Genomic DNA, 22,417 nt, shown 5'->3' on the forward strand with positions numbered 1-22,417 from the left:
CCATCTCCTGGAATTTGCCCTCCACAGTGTTAGTGCCAGCTAGGTTCACACACTCTACATGAAGATTGGCATCCATCATTATCTCTGTATTACCCTTGTAATAAGCACCTCTAATTTATTTATTTGTACCATGCCAAACATCACCATTATTGCATGATGGCCTATGAACAACTCCTATGAATATTTATTACCTCTTGATGTTTCTTAGCTCCATCCAAACTGATTTGACATCCTGATCGTAGGATCTAAGATCCTCTCTCACTAATTTACTGATATTATCCTTTATTAACAGCACTACCCCACCTCATTTTCCTTTTGTCTATCCTTTGTAAATTTTTAACACGGTTGGACATTCAATTCTCGGATTTGGTCACCCTGCAGCCACATCTCCGTAATAGGAATTAGATCATTCCTATTTACTTCTGGTTGTGTCATTAATTCATCGACATTGTTGTGAATGTTGTGTGCCAGATTTTCTTCATGTAAGGTCGTTCCTGTTTATTTTCTTATTTCCCCTGTCTTTTATTTTGCGGTTATGATTTTTTTGATCCATAGATGATTAATGATTATGTATCTTTACATCAAGCAGGATTAATAGACATGTATCTTTAAGGCAAATGGCAGAATTCAGAAGTTACAGGAGAGCATACTAGTTCCTGTTGATTTGAACAGGAAGCTCAGACTGTTGGCATCAGAGAAAGAGATGGGCTGGGACTTGATTTGATTGATTAACTGGTGGCCAGTAAATGGGCCAAAAAGTCTATACTCTGCCTGATAATGGTTAGTGATTGGATCCTATCCCAGTGCTTTTCAGAGCCCCAAGATACTTCACTTTGACTCCTGACAGCTTTGACTCCCGCCCTCTCAAAAACCGGCCTGGTGTGAGTCGCGCCACCAGTCTCGGAGAATGGCGGGGACCGGCGCGACTCAATGGGCCCTGGGGCTGTCCGGATTCTCTGGCCCGCGGTGGGCCGAAGTCCTGCCCGTTCTATACCGATGCCACCGACGTAAATTAGAGTTAGTCCCTTACCGACAGGAACTGACGGCGCGGGCGGGCTCCGGGGTTCTTGGGATCACAGGGGGATCTGGCCCTGGGAGGTGCCCCCACGGTGGCCTGGCCCACGGTCAGGGCCCACCAATCCGCGGGCGGGCCTGTGCCGTGGGAGCAATCTATTCCTTCCGCACCATAGGCCGTGGTCTTCCGTCATTTGCGGTGCGGAAGTGAATCCCTCTGCGCATGCGCGGGAATGACGCCAGCACGTGCTGGTGCACCCGCACATGCGCTGACTCACGCCGGCCGGCGGAGGCCCTTTGGCGCCGGTTGACGTGGCGCCAAGCCCCTTTCCCGCTGGCCGACAGGGTGCCAACCACTCCGGGGTGGGCCTAGCCCCTGAAGGTGCGGAGGATTCCGCAATTTTGGGGCGGCCCAACGCCGGAGTGGTTCATGTCACTCCGTCCTGCCAGGACCCCCCGCCCCGCCGGGTACGGGAGAATCCCGCACTAGAACTTGCTACTTTTTCTCTCTGGAACGGCAGTGACTGCTGTACTTCTAAATTTGCCGAGAATCTGGATAAATTAATCTACAGAGAATCTACATTAATCTACAGGTTGCAAACAGAGACTTTAACTTGCAAGCTTAATGTGAAGGAAGGTGTGCTAAAAACCATCATCTGTAACAAAGATGCTTTTTCCTTTTGATTATTATCTTTACCCCTTTCCAGCCCCGTGTCTGTCTTGTGTGTGTGTGTATTGAAGGTGGGGGACAGGTTAAAGTGGGGAGTTATAAATTAGTTGATAATTAACCAGTTGTATTTGTTACATAGGTCATTATAGTTCTTGTTGTAAATAAACAGTAATTGTGATTAAACTTACAAACCTGGTGTCTGTAATGATTGGGCAGTCAAGGGCCAAAAGACTTTTGGTCTTTTTATAAGAATTATTAGTTAATTCACTTGTATTGTGACTCCGGGACAAGTGGAGCTGGAATTGAGCGCGCACTAGCCCTAAAGGACATGAGTGAACCAGTTTGGTTTTTACAACAATTGATGACAGTTGCCATGGTCACCATGACTGAGGCTAGCTTTAAATTACAGATTTATCAATTGAATTTGCATTCCGCTGCCATGATAGGATTTGAACCCATGACCCCAGAGCATTAGCTGGGCCTCCCTAGATTGGAAATACTACGACAATGCTATTCCAGTGACATCCAGATGTCACTACATCTAAGAGCAGGGGAGTCAACCCCCTTATCCTGGCCAATGTTCATTCTTAAGTCAATATCATTAAAATCAATTATCTGGCCATCATCATATTGCTATTTGTGGAGCCCATGTCTGGCTGTTGTGTTCCTACGTCACAACAGCCACTCCACTTCAAAAAGTACTTCACTGGTTGTAAGGCACCTTTGGACGTCCTGAGCTCATGAAAAATACTTCACAATTCAAGAGTTTCTTTTTACCCTGTCACCTGGTTCAACCAATCAGTGAGTGACCATCATACTAAACACAAATACAGATGTGGTTTGGCTTGTCCCACTTCTGAACTATTACCTTGAAGCCAAATCATTGAGCTCCAATTACAGCAATAAAATACCCTTTGCATATACTTTTTCAGCATCAAGAAATCAGTTGCAGTAGCCAGTGTGAAGGAATTGGTGAAAGAAAAGCTAAGCAACAACATTCACACTTCCAGAAAATGCTTGTTCAGCGTTCTTTTTCAAGTAATGCAAGCACCCGAATGATAGCCATGAAACCTTTGAATATATCAATTTCCAGTTTCCAAACTTTAAATTCTTAAGATTTGGTGTATGTGAGAATCAGATGTTTTTTGAAAATATTTTTATTTAAAATTTTAATATTTTAACATTTTAAATATACAACATAACAGCACAAACCCCAAATACGCCCCTCCACCCCCAATAACTGAAAACAAAAACCCCACTTTACCATCCCCCAACAGCTGGCAGTAACCAGCTCTTTAAAATGTAACACAAACTAACCCCATCTCTTGTGGGACCCCTCACTCACCCCCCCCCCAAAACAAATTTGACCTGCAAATACAGGAACTCCAACATATCCCCCAGCCATACAGAGGCAGAGGTTGAGAAGCTGACCTCTACCCCAACAGGCCCCAACTGCGAGCAATCAGCAAGGAAAAAGCTAAAGCATCTTCCCCCACTCTTGTCCGCAGCTCCGGCAAGTCCGACACCCCAAATATGGCCCCCAGGGGAATGAGCTCCAAATCCATGTGGATGATCGCTGGCATGGTGCTGAAGAACAACTGCCAAAATTTCCCCAACTTCGAGCAGGACCAGAACATATGTACGTAATTGGCCGGGCCCCTCCCGCAACGTTCACAAATGTCCTCCACCCCCTCAAACAACTGGCTCATCCTCGACTTCGTCAAGTGCACTCTATGTACCACCTTTAGCTGTATCACACACGAGGTTGAGGCATTCATCCTCTGCAGCTCCTCACACATCAGCCCCTCCTGTAGCGCCATTCCCAGCTCCTCCTCCCACTTGGCCTTTACCTCTTCCAGAGACGCCATAATCCTCCTCCAAAATCCTCCCTTAAGTTGCTGAGATGAACCCCCCCCCCCACTGCTCCAGCCCCATCACTGACAACACCCCCTCCAACAGCGAGGAGGGCGATGCAACCAGAAAAGTCGGGGAAACCTTATTTCCGAAATCCCGCTCTTGCATATACCCGCGGGACCCAAACTTCTACCCCAACACCTCAAAATTCGTAAATCGCTCATCAAGATATAGGGCGGAATTCTCCGACCCCCCGCAGGGTCGGAGAATCGCCCGGGGCCACCGTAAATCCCGCCCCCACCGTGGCCAGAATTCTCCGCCACCCAGGTATCGGCGGGAGCGGGAATCGCGCCGCGCTGATCGCCATGCCCCCCGCGGCGATTCTCCGGCCCGCGATGGGCTGAAGTCCCGCTGCTGACAGGCCTCTTCTGCCGACGTGGTTTCAACCACCTCTGGTGGCGGTGGGATTGGTGGCGCGAGCGGGCCCCCGAGGTCCTGGGGGTGGCGCAGGGCAATCGGACCCCGGGGGTGCCCCCACTATGGACTGGTCGGCGATTGAGGCCCACCGATCAGCGGGCGGGCCAGTGCCATGGGGGCACTTTTTTTTTCTTCCGCTGCCGCCACGGCCTCCACCATGGCGGAGGTGGAAGAGATCCCCCCTACCAGTTGGCATGGCGCGAACCACTCCGGCGCGGGCCTAGCCCCTAAAGATGCGGAGAATTCTGCACCTTTGGGGAGGCCCAACGCCGGAGTGGTTGGCGCCACTCCACTACGCCGGAACCCCCCGCCCCGCCGGGGAATTCCGCCCATAAATCCTTCATTTCCATCACCACACGCTCCTCCCATCCCCAAAACCTAGCATCCAGTCTCACCGGTTGAAACCCATGATTCCCTCAGATCGGCATCAGCTTTGACCCCACTCCTAGCCTAAAGTGTTCCTGAAATTGCCTCCATATCTTCAACGTGGCCACCATTACCAGACTCCCCAATTATTTCATTGGGGCAAATGGGAACATACTGTTGCCTGCGCTCGCAACCACGACCTCTTACAAGAGCCTACCTCTATCCTCACCCACAAAGCCTCTGACACCCTGTTTCAACCCCAGACCTTCTCCACATTTGCTGCCCGATAATAGTACAACAGATTTGGATGGGCCTGGCCCTCAAACTGCTGCCCCGTCTGAAGCACCGTCCTCCTAATCCTTGGTACCTAACCTGCCCAAACTAAAGATGAGATCAACTGTTCCATCCCCATTAAAACGTTTTTGGCAAAAAGATCAGCAGCATTGAAATAGAAATAAAAACCATGGTAAAATATTCATCTTGATTGCCAGCCCCTGGTCTGCCAACGGTAAAGGAAGGCTGTCCCATCTCAATAAGTCTGCCTTGACCCTACCCACCAGACTTGTGAAATTAAACTTATGGAGCCAGGCACAGTCTGGGCCATCTACACTACCAAGTACCTAAAGTGGGTAGTTGCCTCACGAAACGACAACCCCTGCCTACAAACCAGCTCCCATACACGGAGAAGACACCACAAAATACTTACTCTTTTCCAGATTCAACTCATAACCTGAAATAGGTCCCAATATATCCCCCACCAAAGAACTTGGATTAGAGATATACAACAACAGATCATCAGCATACAGAGACACCCTACGCTCCACAGCCACCGCACCTCCCTCCCCCCGCCCACCATCACATCACTATCACCTTCCATTTATCTCAGCACCTCAGCACTATCGACAGCACAAACAGGAGGAGGGATATAGGGCACCTCTGCCTCGTTCCCATATGTAATGGAAAATACCCCAAACTCATCTCATTCGTGCGCACACTCGCCTTTGTTTCCCTATATTCAACCCACACCACAAGCTTAGGCCCAAACCCAAACTACTCTTACACCACAAACAAATAACTGCACTCCACATGACCAATCACCTTCTCCGCATCCAACGCCGCCACCACCTCCGACTGCCTCCCTTCTGCCAGAGAAAGCACCATATTTAACAGGCTCCGCACATCCGATGACAACTATGTGCTCTTTATGGATGTCGTCGGATCCTCCCAAATCATCTTTGGGAAGCACTCCTCGAACCTAAGCGTCAACACCTCCACTGGGAACCCATCTGAGCACGGTGCCTTATCCATCTGCATCTTCCCAATCACCGCCAGAACATCTTGCCTTCCCTACTGACTCTTCCAACCCTGCTCTCTCCTTCTCGCCTACGTTATATAGCTTCTTATAAACTCCTCAAATACCTTGTTCACCTGCTCCAACACCACCAACTCCCGAACCAGAACAATCTCTCTCGCAGCTGCCTGCCAGCGGAGCTGGCCCATTAGTGACTGGCCTTCTCCCCATATTCATATACAACCCCCTTCGCCTGCTTTACCTGCTGAACCACCTTTCCTGTGGACAGAAGGTTAAACCCTGCCTGTAATTCCTTTTCCTCACCATAGGATCCAGGGTAGGAACCTCCACATACCTTCCATCCACTTCCAAAATTTTCCTCTACCAGCCGCTGTAGCTCCTCTTTTGCCTCCCTATCCATCTGAACCTTCAACGAGATGACCTCGCCCCATATCATTGCCTTCAACCCCTCTCACACCACTGACTGCAAAACCTCCCCGTTCCTATTAAACCCCACATATTCCTCAATGATTTTTCCCCTCTTTGCACAAAAATATGGGACCGCCAACAACCCCTTACCCAATATCCCTGCAGGCCTCTGAGTCAGTCCCTTCTCCAGGATCGCATCCACCAAATGTGGGGGATGGTCCGAGATAACAATTGCCGAGTATTCCGCTTTCCTCACCCCTGCCAGCAACACCTTCCCCATTGTAAATGCATCGATTCTTGAATGTACATTGTGCACTGGTGAAAAGAACGAATACTCCCTGTCCTGCGAATGGAGAAACCTCTACCAGTCTGTCACCCCCCCCCCCCCCCCCCCCCCCAGCATCTCTTTCATAAATGCGGCCAACACCTTCGCCCCTCCCAACCCGAGAGTGTCAGCGAATGCAGCTTAGACCTATCCACCTTCGGATTCAGTAGTGTATTCATGTTCACACCAGTATTAGTTGGTGCGTATCCAAATTCAGTCTGGCAGCCTACATCCTCTTCATACACGCTAAGTTATCCAAATTTGGGGCGTACATGCTAACAAACACCACCAACCTCGCCTCCAAAGCACCCTTATAACATATCTGTCTCCCGGTCAGTCACCACCTTCTCCATCTGAAACCTCACTCTCTTACCCATCAATATCGCTAGCAGCAGCCCCCCCCCCCCAGCCCGCCCAAGGCCCTACTATCAAAGCCTGAGTGGATCACCTGACTCACCCAGCCCTTCCGAAGCCTCAGCTGGTCCTTCACCCTCAGGTGGATCTCTTGCAGCAGCACCACGTCGGCTTTCAAGCTCTTCAAATGTGAGAAGATTCTCACTCGCTTCACCGGCCCCCCAACCCTTGTATGTTCCATGTTACCATATGGACTGGGGATCTCTCATCCCCCCCTGCCCCTCCTGTCAGTCATATCCCCCACTCCTGACCCCGCCCAGCCGGTGGACCAAGAACTACCCCTCGTCACCATCACCCAATTACTCCTCCCCATCCTTCCCAGAAATCCCCCAGCCATTTACTCTCAAAACCACTTCTCCCTGAATTTCCCCCATCCCCCCACTATTCACACCTCCCAGGCCCATCGAAACCTGTCCACAGAGGTTCCAACAGCCGCGACCCCCACCGACCTCACTCCTGTTCACTAGCCAACTTACATTAGCTAGTGAGGTGGCCCCTGCCAGAACCTCTTTCCCCCACCATTACCCAAAAGAAAACCAACACAAAGGCCCCTCACACCCAGACCTTCTAAATGCCCCAACACAATAGTCCCTGTGATGGCTCATCAGTCCCCCAAACAAAGATGAAACAAATCCCAACACATTACCCCAATGTCCAGAAACCATCCCCTTTCAAGCACAACCGGAACAAAAGAAAAAAAAATGTGTAGTCCAAACTCAATTCAGTCCCAGTCCTTCAGCCTTCATGATCGCCTCTGCCTCCTCAAAGTAGTAGTCCCTGGAGTTGTGTGTAACTATCAGCTTCGCCGGGTAGATCATCCCAAACCTCACATTGCTTTTAGTTTTACACAACGCTGCCTTTGCCCAACCAAAGCCTTCTTGCCAACTCCGCCTTGAGATCCTGGTATAAACGAATACAACTGCCTTCACACCTCACCTCTCGATTCAGTTTTGCCCATCTCAGCACTTTCTCCTTCACCTGGTAGCCATGAAAGCAGACCATCACAGCTCTTGGTGGTTCATTTCCCTTTGCTTTTGACCGGGGTGACCAATGAGCCCTGTCCAGCTCATAGAGGGAGATGTCCTCCTCCCTCCCCAACAAAATAGTGAACATCTTCGCAAAATACTCTGTCGGCTGCTGGCTCCCCAGCCCCTCCAGCAAACCCACAATCCTCAGATTCTGACTTTGTGACCTGTACTCCAGGTCCTCCACTTTGGCTCTCAGCCCTTTGTTACTCTCCTGCACCTTCCGCAGCTTCTCACCCCATTGAGGTGAACTGGTCACTGTGCCATGACAATGCCTCCTCCACTCCATTCAACACCTCTCCTTGCTCCTGCACCATCATTGACGTATTTCCCTAAGCCTCCTTTATCAGAATACATGGATCATCCACCAACTCCTTGAGCGAAGCCATCATCTCCTTTTGATGCTTGGTGAACTGCCGCTCAAACTCAATCATCATCACTTCGGCCAGCATGTCCAATATAATGGGCACAGCCCCACCTAGCGAGCTTGCTCCTGCCACTTGTCCTCTCACAGCACTCCCCCTCGAGCTCAACAGCAGACTATCGCTCGCACCCTTTCTTCCCGTATTCTTCTTCTGGTATTTCGGCATCCTTTGGTTGATGCAACTTTCCTAACAATCAATCACATAAAATTCTCCTCAGAATCTAGGTGAAAAGGGCTAAAAAATGAAAGCTCTAGCAGGAGCCACCCAACATGCGACCTGTAGCCACCTGGGTTGGCCACTTCCAGACTCCAAAATGGATGCCCGCTAAGAATACAGGGAAATTCAGCCAGATACAGGGAAACAAGCAGGTACAAGGTTTCCTGTGTGTTGGGACTTGCAGAAACTCAGACAGAACTGAAACCAGCAACTATCTGCATATTAATGAGCGATCCGGGAACAATTGGAAACATTAAGAGCAATTGAGACCAAACCAGACTCCTCGGCGCCAGCAGGAGCCAGGACAAAGGAAGGCCAACGAACACCTAGGAACTGTCCAGCGATCAGGGAACAGCTCCAGTATTGGAGAAATCGATTCAATTGATTGGAACTTAGTCCAATCAATTAGAACCAAGTCCAGGGTCCACCCAAAAGGGCGCGAAACCCCTGGGGGCTACAAAATAGAGCCCGCAAGTTCAGTTCGTTCTTCTTGGCAGGGTCTCTCAACAGCTCGAAACAACTCTTGACCGTGACTCTCAACAATGAGAGACCTGCCTAGCAGCTGCACCAACCAAATAAGTCTCCAGTCAACGCACGCTATGAGATAGGCGCTCCTAGCTACTAGTCCATACCAGCTTGAAGCCTGCAGACTCAGAATCGAACGAAAGGCCATTGTTCCCCTGACCTGGTGGGCCATTTCCAAAGCTAAGTATAGGCCTTTTAGTGTTAAAGATAGTCTAGTAAGTAGAGTTTATGCATGAGTAGCGATTGACTGTGTATTTAATAAATGTGTTTTGATTTGAACTTACTAACTGGTGTATTGAGTTATTGATCAGCACTTGAACTTGAACCTCGTGGTGGTATCATCAAGATACCTGGCGACTCTAGAGCAAGGTGATTAAACAGAGCAAATTAAGTACAAACAAAATTAGCAACAGACTACCACCTACATGTCACCGCCGGAAGTCGACAATCAGATTTTCAATCTGCTATTGTGAACTGTACAAAGAATCAACTAAAGCCTATTGAATTTTCTCTTCTGAAAAACAAATACATTTTCAGTTCTTTATTCTTTATTTATTTGAGAAACTCACAAGATGGCTTTGATTCCTGTAACAGCTCTTTGTTTGCAATTTGAATCAGATTTAAGATTAAATCATTCCCATTATTGATATATTCCACACATTTAGAAGGCAAGGACAAGCCTTAAGGTAACAATTTTTTCCACCTTTGGTGGATTCAATGGGCTGGGTGCAAATTCTGATAGTTTTGAGAAGGGGTATTTTTACTCAAAATCATTTGTGTACTACCGAACATTGAACCTGTTATGAACCAGAGCAGCTTTTTAAGAAAAAAAAATGTTTGCATTAAAACTCTTCCTTGGTGTGGTAATTGAATGCAGCTTTATTAATAGTTTAAAATGGGTTGTCAGCAAAAATATAAACTTTTGTTTCTTAAATCAGTGACCTTTGAGTGTCCTGATTTTAAAATTATTTGAAATTATTTCAATCAATTACTTTTAAAACACACTTATTAGTCTCCTTGCACCTAAATAAATGCTTTACTTTACTGCCTCCTCAAAGACCTGCAAAAGGCCACAATTAGTGGACATTCACCATGGTGATTAATTCACTTTGGGGCATGGACAGTTTTGTCAATAAGGTCGACTTCCAGCACAATTCTTTTTGAAACTAGTTCAAAAGATCTCAGGAACCCTATTTTAATTGGACATTGTTTTTGCTCGAAATTCCATGACCTTCGCAAATTTTGGGTGCTGGAAAAACAGCACAAACTAATGAAAACTGCAGGGCAATGATTTTCACGTTTCAACTGGAATGTCAAAAGATCACTAATATCATTCCATAACCAGCCATCATTTAAATAAACATAAATATCATATAGAGAAATAAGTTAAGTTGCAAAATGACCTTGTGCCTTAAAATATATTTGATTTGCATTTATAAAGAAACACGCCCAACTAAAAAAACAACTAATTGCAACAACATTTACTTCCCACAAAATTTAACAAATTAGTTCAAACACCCGATAACTAATTTAAGACATTTAACTGAAGGTCAGAGAGCCAGGTCTGAACCATTGGGAATGACCATCAATTCCAATAAGACTAAGTGTTAACTTTTCTCCAGAGATGTTGCCTGGCCTATTGAGTGCGCCCTGCATTTCTGTTCTTTTTTATTTTCACTCTAGAATCCCTGGGTCCTGAAGGATTTGAGAGAGATTCGCAGGACATCAGTTCTGTACTTTTCCATATTTGTCGATTTGCAAGCACATTTGTTTTTTTAAGTCTTCAAGAATCTCGTTTATTCTGGGTAGCTGCACAGCATCTTTTGGAAACTGGGGGCCACAAGGATGTGGCAATATTTGCAAATGGTACCCAACACTGAAAGGTTTGAAAGCCGCAGTGTTACATGATGTTTGTTCGTTATCTTTATCATTGTATTATTTAATGTTTTTCATATTTCTCTGTCAAAGTAGGCTGCAGGATATTAGATTGCATTTGAATGTAACCAGAGAAGAGAACTCCTGCAACCTTAATTGTGGCCTGATCTAACTGAACATATTTGGTCCTTCATGAAGGACCTAATTAGTGTGAACAGATTGAAAAGCGAAATAAAAAGATGAAGGAAAAAATGTTCCAGGCAGAGAGCAATCATCGCTTCCACAAAAGGGAACACCAGGAATATCCTTATGAGTTCTCCCAATCGACTATCCTGATTTCAGCGGAATATCCAGATCAATAGGTAACAGGTTTCCCATCAAGGTTATAGCAACTGAATGGAAGATAACCAAAGAAAAATTACTTTTGGTGCAAGTCACACTGTATCACAAATGTTCTTGCTGACTAGAATTCTGTTCCAAGAGTATTTATTTTTCTCTGACTTGCCAGGTGAAGATCCCACCTGATAATATTGCTTTTCAGAACACTCCACTCATCAACCACATCATAAAGCAGGGCATAATACAGCTAGTACATAGCAGGCTTTCCTTGCCTTCAACACAGAAATATACAAGACCCAAAATGACACTTCTAGAATCATACATATTCACAGCACATAAGGAGATCATATGGCCTGTGGTGGGTCCTCCGAAGGGCAATCGTGTTTTATCCCACACACCACTTTATGTCCATAACCCTTTTAAGATCCGCATCAAGTACCTGTCCAAATCCAGTGAAAATCATCTTCATTTCTCCCTCTCAATCTTTTGCCAATGATTTTAAATCTATGACCTCTCATCATTGACCCACTCACTCCAGGGAATAGCTTTTCTCTCTCCATTCTATCAAAATTGCACATCATCTCGTAAACCTTTCTAGGTCATCTCTTATTTTCCAACACCCAAAATTTTGATTTCAAGGGTAACTGGTCCCCATAACTGAAGTCTCTCATCCTGCTAAGTCTTGTTAAAACCCTTTTGTACCTTTTCTAAGGATTTTACTTACATATTTCCCAAATTGTGGTGCACAGAATTATCCACAGTACTTCAGCTGTTGTTTTACTAGTGATTAATAAATTTTCACCTGATCACTTGCTTTTATATTGTATGCCTGTATTTATAAACCTTATCAACTTGCCCTGTAACCTTTAATGATTTGTGTATATGGACACCATTTAACAAAAACAGGCATTTATAGTATACTGGGCGCGATTCTCCGCTCCCGCGCGGCATCGGGAAGACAGTCATGAACTCGGCCGAGTTTCACGACGGCGTCGGAGGCCGCTCCTCGCAACCTATTCAACCCCCCACCCAGGGGGCTAGGAGTGGCGTTGTGAGAAATTCGGCCGCCGGGCATTGACGCTTGTGTCAAAGCGGTGCGCCGAGAATGATGCGACGGCGGCGCCTAAGTGATGTCAGCCGCGCATGCCCAGGTTAGCCGACTCCAACCTGCGTATGCGCGGTTGCCGTCTTCCCCTCCGCTGCCCCGCAAGACGTGGCGGCTTGATCTTGTGGGGCGGCGGAGGGGAAAGAGTGCTTCTCTTGGAGACACCGGCCCGACGATCGGTGGGCACCGATTGCGGGCCAGTCCCCTCCCGAGCACGGTCGTGGTGCTCAATCCCCTATCCATCCCCCACAGGCCCCAAACTTACCTTTCGCACTATGTTCACGCCGGCAGAGACTAGGTGTGGTTGCCGCCGGTGTGAACAGGTCGGGAACGTCAGGCCGCTTGGCCCATCTGGGCCGGAGAATCGCCGGTCGCCATAAAAAACGGCGAGTGCCGATTCTCCGAGCGGTGGTGTGGGAGAATCGCGGGGGGTGCCAGGGCGGCGTGTCGTGAATCGCCCGGCCCTCCCGCGATTCTCCCACCCGGCGTGGGGAGCGGAGAATCGCGCCCACTGTCTTTCTATATTAGTCTTCCCAAAATGCATCACTTGACACTTGTCCACACTGAACCTCACCTTCCATGTTTCTGATCATTTAACCATCTAATGACTGTATTATCCTGTTATGTTAACAACTAGTTATCCTGAAGCGTACAACAATCCTCATCAGTATCCACCATGTTCCCAAGTTTTATATCAACTACAAACTTAAAAATTTCTGCCACCCACGTTCAAGTGAAAATTGTTTCAAAATCAAGAGTAACAGATCCAAAATTGACTCTTTGGGAACACCATAGAAACCAGCTTATATACTGGAGAAAAATTGTTCATTACCACTTTCTGCTTCCTGTCACTGAGTAAATTCTATATCCATATCAACAATTTCCACTTAATTTGCTGGGTTTCCATCTTCTTCACAAAGCCTCAAAAGGGCACTTTGTCGCTGCCTTCTGAAACTCCATTGGATTTGGATTTATTGTCACATGTACCAAGGCACAGTATTGTTCTACGTACTATCCAGACAGATCGTTCCATACATGAAAAACATAGGACATATGATACATACACAATGTAAATTCATAGAGCTAGACATAGGGTGAAGCATACATATGTAAAAAGCTTCTACACCACCTTCAGCAATCTTCTCTGTTACCGTAAATAATTGAAACAAGTTAATCAGACATGATTTGTCTTTAACAAATCCATGTTGCTACTGTCTGGTTAACCTGTGCCATTCTAAATGAGAGCTTATTTTGTCCCTGATAATGGTTTCTGACAACTCCCCACAACCAAATGTTGGGGCTGAATGGCCGGTAATTTTCTCATTTATCCCTTGTGCTTTTCTTGAATAGCGGCATAACAATTAGCAACTCTTCGGTCATCCACCCCTACTCCTGAATAAAAAGTGTGTCCAATGTAGTATTTGCGATTCCAAGGGCTTATGTGTGGCACCGTGGCCAGGATTCTCTGTTGCGAATTCGCCCCACTCCTGCTGCTATCAAGTATGGGGAATTTGACGCTCAGCCAAATCTCCCATTCACTGCAGAGGGACCGGATAATCCAGCTGCCGTGAACGGTTGGACGTAGAATTTACAGGGCAGAAGGAGGCCATTCGGCCCATCGAGTCTGCACCGACCCACTTAAGCCCTCACTTCCACCCTATCCCCGCAACCCAATAACCCCTCCCAACCTTTTTGGTCACTAAGGGCAATTTATCATGGCCAACCCACCTAACCTGCACTGTGGGACTGTGGGAGGAAACCGGAGCACCCGGAAGAAACCCACGCAGACACGGGGAGAACATGCAGACTCCGCACAGACAGTGACCCAGCAGGGAATCGAACCTGGGACGACCCTGGCGCTGTGAAGCCACATTTGCTATCCACTAGTGCTGCCATGATGCTCAAATCCCACTCTGCGTAAATAGCACCTCCCAAAATTATGATGCAAGAGAGCACATGAATAGGGTTGGAGGGGAAGAATTTTCTTGGCTTCAGCAGTGTAACACCTAGTCATACATAAACATAACTAATTCAGTTGTATAAATTAAACTAGTTGTTGTTTAAACACGCCAACATCTCAGTACAAATTTTGAAGTTAGGCTAATCAACGTACAACCAATGTCTCTGTTGTTTGCATGTTTGCTCTTTTGAGCAACCTAGAATGCATTCCATACAGAACTGGGGCGGGATTCTCCCCTACCCAGCAGGGGCGGGGGGGGTCCTGGCGGGATGGAGTGGCGCAAAACCAATTCCGGCATCGAGCCGCCCCAAAGGTGCGGGAAGTCTTCGCACCTTTAGGGGCCAAGCTCTCATATGAGGGGCTAGGCCCGCGCCGGAGTGTTTGGCACCCTGCCGGTAGGCGGGAACGGCCTTTGGCGCCACGCCAGCCGGGGCCAAAAGGAACTTCGCCGGCCGGCGGAGGTCCGTGCATGCGCTGGAGCATCAGCACGCTGCTGATGTCATCCCCGCGCATGCACAGGGGAGGAGGTCACTTCCGCCTCCGCCATCGTGAAGACTATGGCGAAGGCGAAAGGAAAAGAGTGCCCCCACGGCACAGGCCCGCCGGCCGATCGGTGGGCCCCAAACGTGGGCCAGGCCACCGTGGGGGCACCTCCCGGGGCCAGATCACCCCACGCCCCCCCCCCCCCCCCCCCCCAGGATCCCAGAGCCCACCCGCCGCCGCATGGGTCCCACCTGGAAGGTAGGTGATTTGATTCACGCCGGCGGGACCAGCATGACAGCGGCGGGACTTCGGCCCATCGCGGGCCGGAGAATCGCCGGGGTGGGGGGCCCGCCGACAGGCACGGCACGATTCCCGGTGGGTGGGTCGGAGAATCCCACCCCAGGTGACTTACTAACTTTCAATAATGATTTTTTAATTTTTATTTCTCTCTCAATTTGGGGCCTCACGGTAGCATGGTGGTTAGCATCAATGCTCACAGCTCCAGGGTCCCAGGTTCGATTCCCGGCTGGGTCACTGTCTGTGTGGAGTCTGCACGTCCTCCCCGTGTGTGCGTGGGTTCCTCCGGGTGCTCCGGTTTCCTCCCACAGTCCAAAGATGTGCGGGTTAGGTGGATTGGCCAATGCTAAATTGCCCGTAGTGTAAGGTTAATGGGGGATTGTTGGGTTACGGGTATAGGGTTATGTGGGTTTAAGTAGGGTGATCATTGCTCGGCACAACATCGAGGGCCGAAGGGCCTGTTCTGTGCTGTACTGTTCTATGTTCTATGTTCTAATTGCTGCACGTAATTTCCTTCCATATTGGCAGTTCAGTTGGTTGGTTTCAGTACCTGGGAAGTATCGTATCCCTCAACACCAGTCATATCCCTCCATCATGTTTGTTCTCCAGGCACTTATTGAACTCTCCCTCAAATTTGAGACAACAATTCACTGAACTTTTCTTTTAGGCATTTTATCCATGCACTCACACTTCCCACATAAAATAGTTAAATATAAGCTGCCTTTTTAACCCCCTTTTCTATTTTTAAAGCAATGCCCTCTTGTAGAATCTGTGACTACATTAAACATATTTGTTTGTGTCTATGCCCTTTAACATAAAAAGTAAGCTAAACATGTTGAATAAAAACTACAGTATTTGCACAAAAATGCTTAAATTAAAAGCATTCATATTGAGCATTTTGAAGCACTGTCCAACGTAAAGGAGTGGCACAAAAAACTGTTTCTACAAACCTGCGCACTATCAAAACACCAGCAACTGTATCCCGTTTTAACCTGCAATATTTTCTATAAGGTTGAACGTGTTGCTAAAATTAATTCTATCAAGATTCAGTTACAGATGATTAAGCGCTGATGTTTATTTAATGCAAGAAAGTATTCCCACGAAGGAATGGGAAAGTCATTCTGCCCTGTGACAATGGATACAAATATCTGTAAGCTGCAGCATGCAGTCATTGGACTGGCCTCTCTAACGTACAACTGAAATCAAGAAATAGATGGCCTGATGACTGCGAAAATTCTAATGCAAATAAATTATGCATATTTATCTCTTATTCAATTGTTCCCCCACCCCGCCATTAGCTCATGTCAGCAAATGGTAAACGTAACAGTGAATGTAAAGAGGAAGCATGCTGTCAGGTTTATTAGCACATTCTGACATTGAACAGTAGGATTAATCATGAATAATGTGCTGATTTATTTGTATTTATGAGCTAAAGCATCCAGAGAATGGTATGATAGGAAATGAGTGTCAAGGGCAATTTTTCTCTTCATTTTATTGCTTTTGTGTACAAACTGTACAATATACATGATGGTACTTTCTACTGAAAAGTTTTAAGTTGAAAAATGCTAGATTTTCTCTAACTCCAATACATCCAAACATAAATTTAATATTTAATCTATTTGACAAATTCTGGGAAAACATCCACACAAAACATTTTCTTTCCAATATTTACAGTTAAAGAGTCACTTCTGAAATTTAGAGATTCTGCATTTTTTTTCTTGCAGTTTGTACAAATTATCCCTGTTTCTCCACCCCCAACTCCAACTCCAAGGTTCTGCCAGTCTAATAGCCAAAAATCTGGAAAGAGGCTGAAGCCACTGGCATTAGCAAACATCTCAGTTACAATTCCAACCGAACCTGAATAAAGTAGCTGACCAAGGACCATACTTTTAAACACTGCTTTTTCAAAGGGATCTTTGTGTTAATTTGTGTTCATGTATTAAAATATGAAGAGTAATTGTCAGACATTGGAGCTTCCCTCTGACATCAGGGTAGTTTAACTGCTAGCTGAAGAACGTCACATGTGCGTCACGGTAAGTTTTAACTTGAAAAGGCTAATTTAGCAAAGACAACTCGCTGGCTGGGTGGCAGGAAGGGGAAAGGAAACATTCAACAAAAACAAGTTTTAATTTGCTTGTTGATGGAAAGCTACATTTTTCTTTCAGTCATTCTGAAACCAAGGAGCAAAAGATCAGCAGCTGTCTAAAATATTAAAAGTTTTGTTTTGCGAACTTCATACTTTATGTGGAATTGATTTATTCAATCAGTACACGGGACCAGAATCCAACATTGCTTCAACCTTCACAGCCTATTAAGAAAGTGACATATACCTTCTGACAATTCCTCATAGGTACAATAATGTAAAACAAAATGTTCAGGCTCAACCATGAGTTTTGGTCCCAAAGCTCTGTCTCAGCCCTCCTCATCCATACTCACTATTCCTACAATCAAGATTCAATGAACACCAACAATGTAAGCAAACAAAATGTACTTGTGCAGGAATCTGTCCTAGGTGAAAGACAATTTCCAATGACCATTGCATGTGTTAGGTTCTAATACATGCACAGGCATCGGCCTCTTCATATACCATACATTGCCAGTGTACAGATGTGTAGGGATCCATTTACAGTTTGACTTCAGTCAGCAGTGTGAAGAGTAGCCAAGAATTGCCTGAGAATGCTGACATCTGACAGGGGTGGAGGGAGGTGGGTGGGGGGAGCAGGTGGGCAATGTCTTTAATTTTTAATTGAAATGCATTCGATCAGCAGGACCAATGAAGCAGAATCTCAAAACCTGGATTATGAGGAGAAATAAATCTTGCATTTCAGAGAGAAGGAAAGAAGAGGGAGAGAGAAAACTCCAAGTTCAAACTAGTTGGGATGAAGAAGAGGAATGAAATTGAGATGCAGATATGCACAAGCAGATTCATGTTTGTGAAGAGTTTAATAGTCAATTTAAAAACAGCGCTTCAATTTTTAAAGATTCATACATGGGATGGTTTTGCAGGGCTATTCGAAGGGCATTTAAGGGTCAACCACATTGCTACAGATTTAGAGTCACATGTAGGCCAGACCAGGTAAGGATGGCAGATTTGCCAAACCAGAGGGGGTTCTGGGTTAACAATGAATCATGGTCATCATTAGACTTTTAATTGTTATTGAATTCAAATTTCTCCATTGAACTCAGGCTCCTGAAAATGAAATGAAATGAAAATCACTTATTGTCACAAGTAGGCTTCAAATGAAGTTACTGTGAAAAGTCCCTAGTCGCCACATTCCGGTGCCTGTTCGGGGAGGCTGGGATTACTGGTCCAGTGACAATGCCACTGTGCACTGTAGAATATGGTTGGCCCAGGGTGATTAAGTTTTCCTACAACTAATCAACAGCCCCCAACTGGCTAAAAGTCTAAATTCTAAACAAAAGCTTGCGGTTAATGGGAATATGAAATAAACCCCAATAATTCATCAGAATAGCCATGATGAGGGCTTTACCGCAAGCCCACGGATAACCTCACGATGCTCCACTTCTCCAGCTTCCACACTAAACACATTAAGAAGCCCATCCCCTATGGACAAGCCCTCCGTATACAAGGATCTGCTCAGAGGAGGAGGAGCGTTAACAGACATCTACAGACGCTGAAAGATGTCCCTCGTACGAATTGGATATGGCGCTCGACTCAATCGATCGACAGTTCCAACGCGCCACAGCCCCCAAAAACCGCACCGACCTCCTCAGTAGACAAACACGGGACACAACCAACACAGTATCCTTCATCGTCCAGTACTTTCACGGAGCAGAGAAACTACGACATCTTCACAGACTCCAACACGTCGTCGATGAAGATGAACATCTTGCCAAGGTCATCCCCAACACCCCACTACGTTGCCTTCAAACAACTCGCGCAACCTCAAACCATTGTTTGCAGCAAACTACTCAGCCTTCAGAACAGCGACCACAACACCACACAACCCTTGCCATGGCAGTCTCTGCAAGACGTGCCAGATCATCGACATGGATACCACCATTACACGTGAGAACATCACTCACCAGGTATGCGGTACATACTTGTCCGACTCGGCCAATGTTGTCTTACCTCATACGCTGCAGGAAAGGATGTCCCAAAGCGTGGTACATTGGCGAGACCATGCAGACGCTGCGACAACAAATGAACGGACATCGCGCGAGGCAATCCAACAGGCAGGAATGTTCCTTCCAGTCGGGAAATACCTTCAGCAGTCAAGTTGCATTCAGCCTCTGATCTCCGGGTAAGCGTTCTCCATGGTGGCCTTCAGGACGCGCGGACAAAGCGGATCGCCGAGCAGAAACCTATAGCCAAGTTCCGCACATATTAAGTACGGCCTACAACTGGGACCTGGGATTCATGTCGCATTACATTCATCCCCCACCATCTGGCCTGGGCTTGCAAAATCCTACCAACTGACCTGGCTTGTGACAATTCACACCTCTTTAACCTGGAGTTACCCCTATCTCTGGATCTGTAAAAACTCAATTACCTGCAAATGCTCGCATTCTAAGCATTGTCTGGCATCTTTGAATTTGTCTATATATATGTTTCTGAAACAGCAAGAAATCTTACAACACCAGGTTAACGTCCAACATGTTTGTAGGGCAGCACGGTAGCATGGTGGTTAGCATAAATGCTTCACAGCTCCAGGGTCCCAGGTTCGATTCCCGGCTGGGTCACTGCCTGTTTGGAGTCTGCACGTCTTCCCCGTGTGTGCGTGGGTTTCCTCCGGGTGCTCCGGTTTCCTCCCACAGTCCAAAGATGTGCGGGTTAGGTGGATTGGCCATGCTAAATTGCCCGTAGTGCCCTAAAAAGTAAGGTTAAGGGAGGTGTTGTTGGGTTACGGGTATATGGTGGATACGTGGGTTTGAGTAGGATGATCATTGCTCGGCACAACATCGAGGGCCGAAGGGCCTGTTCTGTGCTGTACTGTTCTATGTTCTATATCTCTTCATTCACCTGAGGAAGGAGCAGTGCTCCGAAAGCTAATGTTTGAAACAAACATGTTGGACGTTAACCTGGTGTTGTACGATTTCTTGCTGTCATCAGAATAGGTAATAGGTGGAAAGACCTTATGACATTTCTGATTCTTGACCCTTCATTGGAACTAGTGATGGACGGGGGTCAACAGATCTGAAATATTATGAAATGTCTTTTTTCACAGCTGTTAACAGCACCTGTGTGTTTCTTCTATTTCAGTTAAGAATTTAATCTGCCTAACATAACACTTTGAAACATTCAAAAAGAATAAGTGTGAGACCTCAAATGTGCACCTATGTTACAACAGTGTTGACATTCATCTTAAAAATCGGCCAGGTTGGATAAGATGCTCAATGCTCACTTTCAAAAAATAAGGGCAGCAGACTCTATGCTTGTTGGTAGCACATTTCCCCGGCCCATTTTCATAAACAGATAAATAATCTTAATAGCTTTTGAAACGCGCGCGGTTTGGGGATTGAGATGTGTTGCACACCACAAAGGAACACTCCCAAAGTTGCCAAGAGTAAATTGCGGAGCAATTCGCAGAGGAAGAAAAAAGTGAACTAGGAAAGAGTTAAATGCCAGGTTGCTACGCAACAAACTGCTCACTTGAATTGGTGCAGCGATCAGATGAGCTCCTTCAACAAGCTCCTGTTCGCGTCTGATTCTCCTCCAAATCTGTTTTATCCAAACACATTTTTGCTGGTGTCTCTTTCCGCACGCCTGAGCGGGCTCTCCTGGTTCCCGCCCATCCGGCGGGGTGGCGTTTAAACCCAAACTCCCGTGTGGGCATGAAGAGAGACAGACGTCCCTCAAGCTGCCAGGCACCAGCAGCTACTCCAATTCAAGAACGCCTTCCTTTCGTGCATTTAAACACCAGTAGCCGTCCTTGATTGCGTTTTTTTTATAAGAAACATCGTTGACTCTATTTTAAAAATCTATCTTTCAGACCATGTTTTTTTAGATGGTGTGTGCATCTATTTCCATGACGTGACAGAAATGCAACCACCATCCTTTCTGAACGCAATATAAAAAGGGTAAATGTGTCTGATTATCTAACGGGTCGGCAGACTGCCCCCGCTGTTTTCTGCTGTGTTGCCTGATCGAGCAGCAGGTATGATGGACAACACCCTGAGCGACAGCAGCTCACGAAGTTCCCCGCCCCACCCCAGCCCGATTGTCAAGATTATTCCTCCTCACTTGGGTCATGTTCTCTCTTTTTGAAAAAAAAAACATACATGTTATTCCTTTCTCAGAGTTATCAAGCCTTTGCGCAAAGTGGACATGGGGCAAGCCCCGTAATCCATCCCCTCGTTTTGCTCCAAATAAAATCGATTCAAATGGAATCCAATGTATAGTCCCCACGAGAGAGTCAGACCAGCTCCGAGCCAGCTATCCTGCCCAAATGAACCCTCCCTCTACCTGGTAAAGGGCGCTGGACGAGACGCCCCAACCATGGTGAACAGACTGTAATGTCCATTGTGCAAACCAATCCAATCCGCTCACAACGCTCTATTAGATGTTTATTTGAAAAAAAAAACAAAAGGTTCAACACGCCTTAAAAAAAACATAACCCTTACCTCTTATGCTGTCCACACACACACACACACGAAGAAAAAAATTGCCACGGTCACAACACAGCTTCCACTCGGAACGTGGGCTGTTCTTCTCGACAATCTGCTAAGGAAATAAATAAATAAAGTGATTTGGGAGAGGTGCCACAAGGGGCCAGGGAGAAAATGATCTAAATAGCTCCACTTGCTGCCAGCCAGCGAAAGACTAATCTGTTTTCTGCGGGCTGGACAAAGAGGGGAGACCTAACCGTGACTCGCATCGTTAGCCACTGCCAGCGGTTTATAGGAATCCATGACAACATGTCAAAAAAAAACCGAGGGAGAAGAATCCTGTAGAAAAGCTTCAGGAGTAAGTGTCTTAATGAACGTGTGGTTGGATTTTACGCAATCGGAACGGTCAAAGAAAACCAGAACTGGAATTAGGAGAAGCGACACTACATTTTGCAAAGACGTTTGAAAAACAAAATGCTAAACACTTTTGTCCATTTCAATTTTGTTTTAAAAAAGGGGGACGTTTAGTTGTATTTTAAACAGTGGGACCAAAACAAACACTGCACGTCATTGAGATCTTGTTGCAATTCTATGTTTCATATTTCCCCGTTCACAGCCACTTACAACCAATAACCCATATATTCACAGTTTAACCATGTTCGCAAAGCAGAATGAGATTTTTTTTTGTTCTTGTGGCTGAAATTATTCCTCCGAGAGTGCATTCCACATGCAAACACTGAATTTTAGTCATTTTTTG

At 46.4% G+C, this 22,417-nt stretch overlaps 1 protein-coding gene across 9 annotated transcripts in view; it reads right to left on the reverse strand.

Moving 5' to 3' along the window:
- The window catches only part of chl1b (cell adhesion molecule L1-like b), a 1,165,941-nt gene extending 1,143,933 nt beyond the window's left edge, over nucleotides 1-22,008 (reverse strand). For 8 of the 9 annotated variants that reach the window (XM_038810694.1, XM_038810698.1, XM_038810699.1 and 5 more), the window contains exon 1: nucleotides 21,676-22,008. The gene's annotated coding sequence lies outside the window, so the exon portion shown is untranslated. The remainder of the gene's footprint in view (nucleotides 1-21,675) is intronic. The other variant, XM_038810702.1, reaches the window with a different exon arrangement.
- Between the last annotated feature and the right edge of the window lie 409 nt (nucleotides 22,009-22,417).

This window comes from Scyliorhinus canicula, chromosome 11 (genome assembly GCF_902713615.1).
Source record: "Scyliorhinus canicula chromosome 11, sScyCan1.1, whole genome shotgun sequence".
Classification (NCBI taxonomy): domain Eukaryota; kingdom Metazoa; phylum Chordata; class Chondrichthyes; order Carcharhiniformes; family Scyliorhinidae; genus Scyliorhinus; species Scyliorhinus canicula.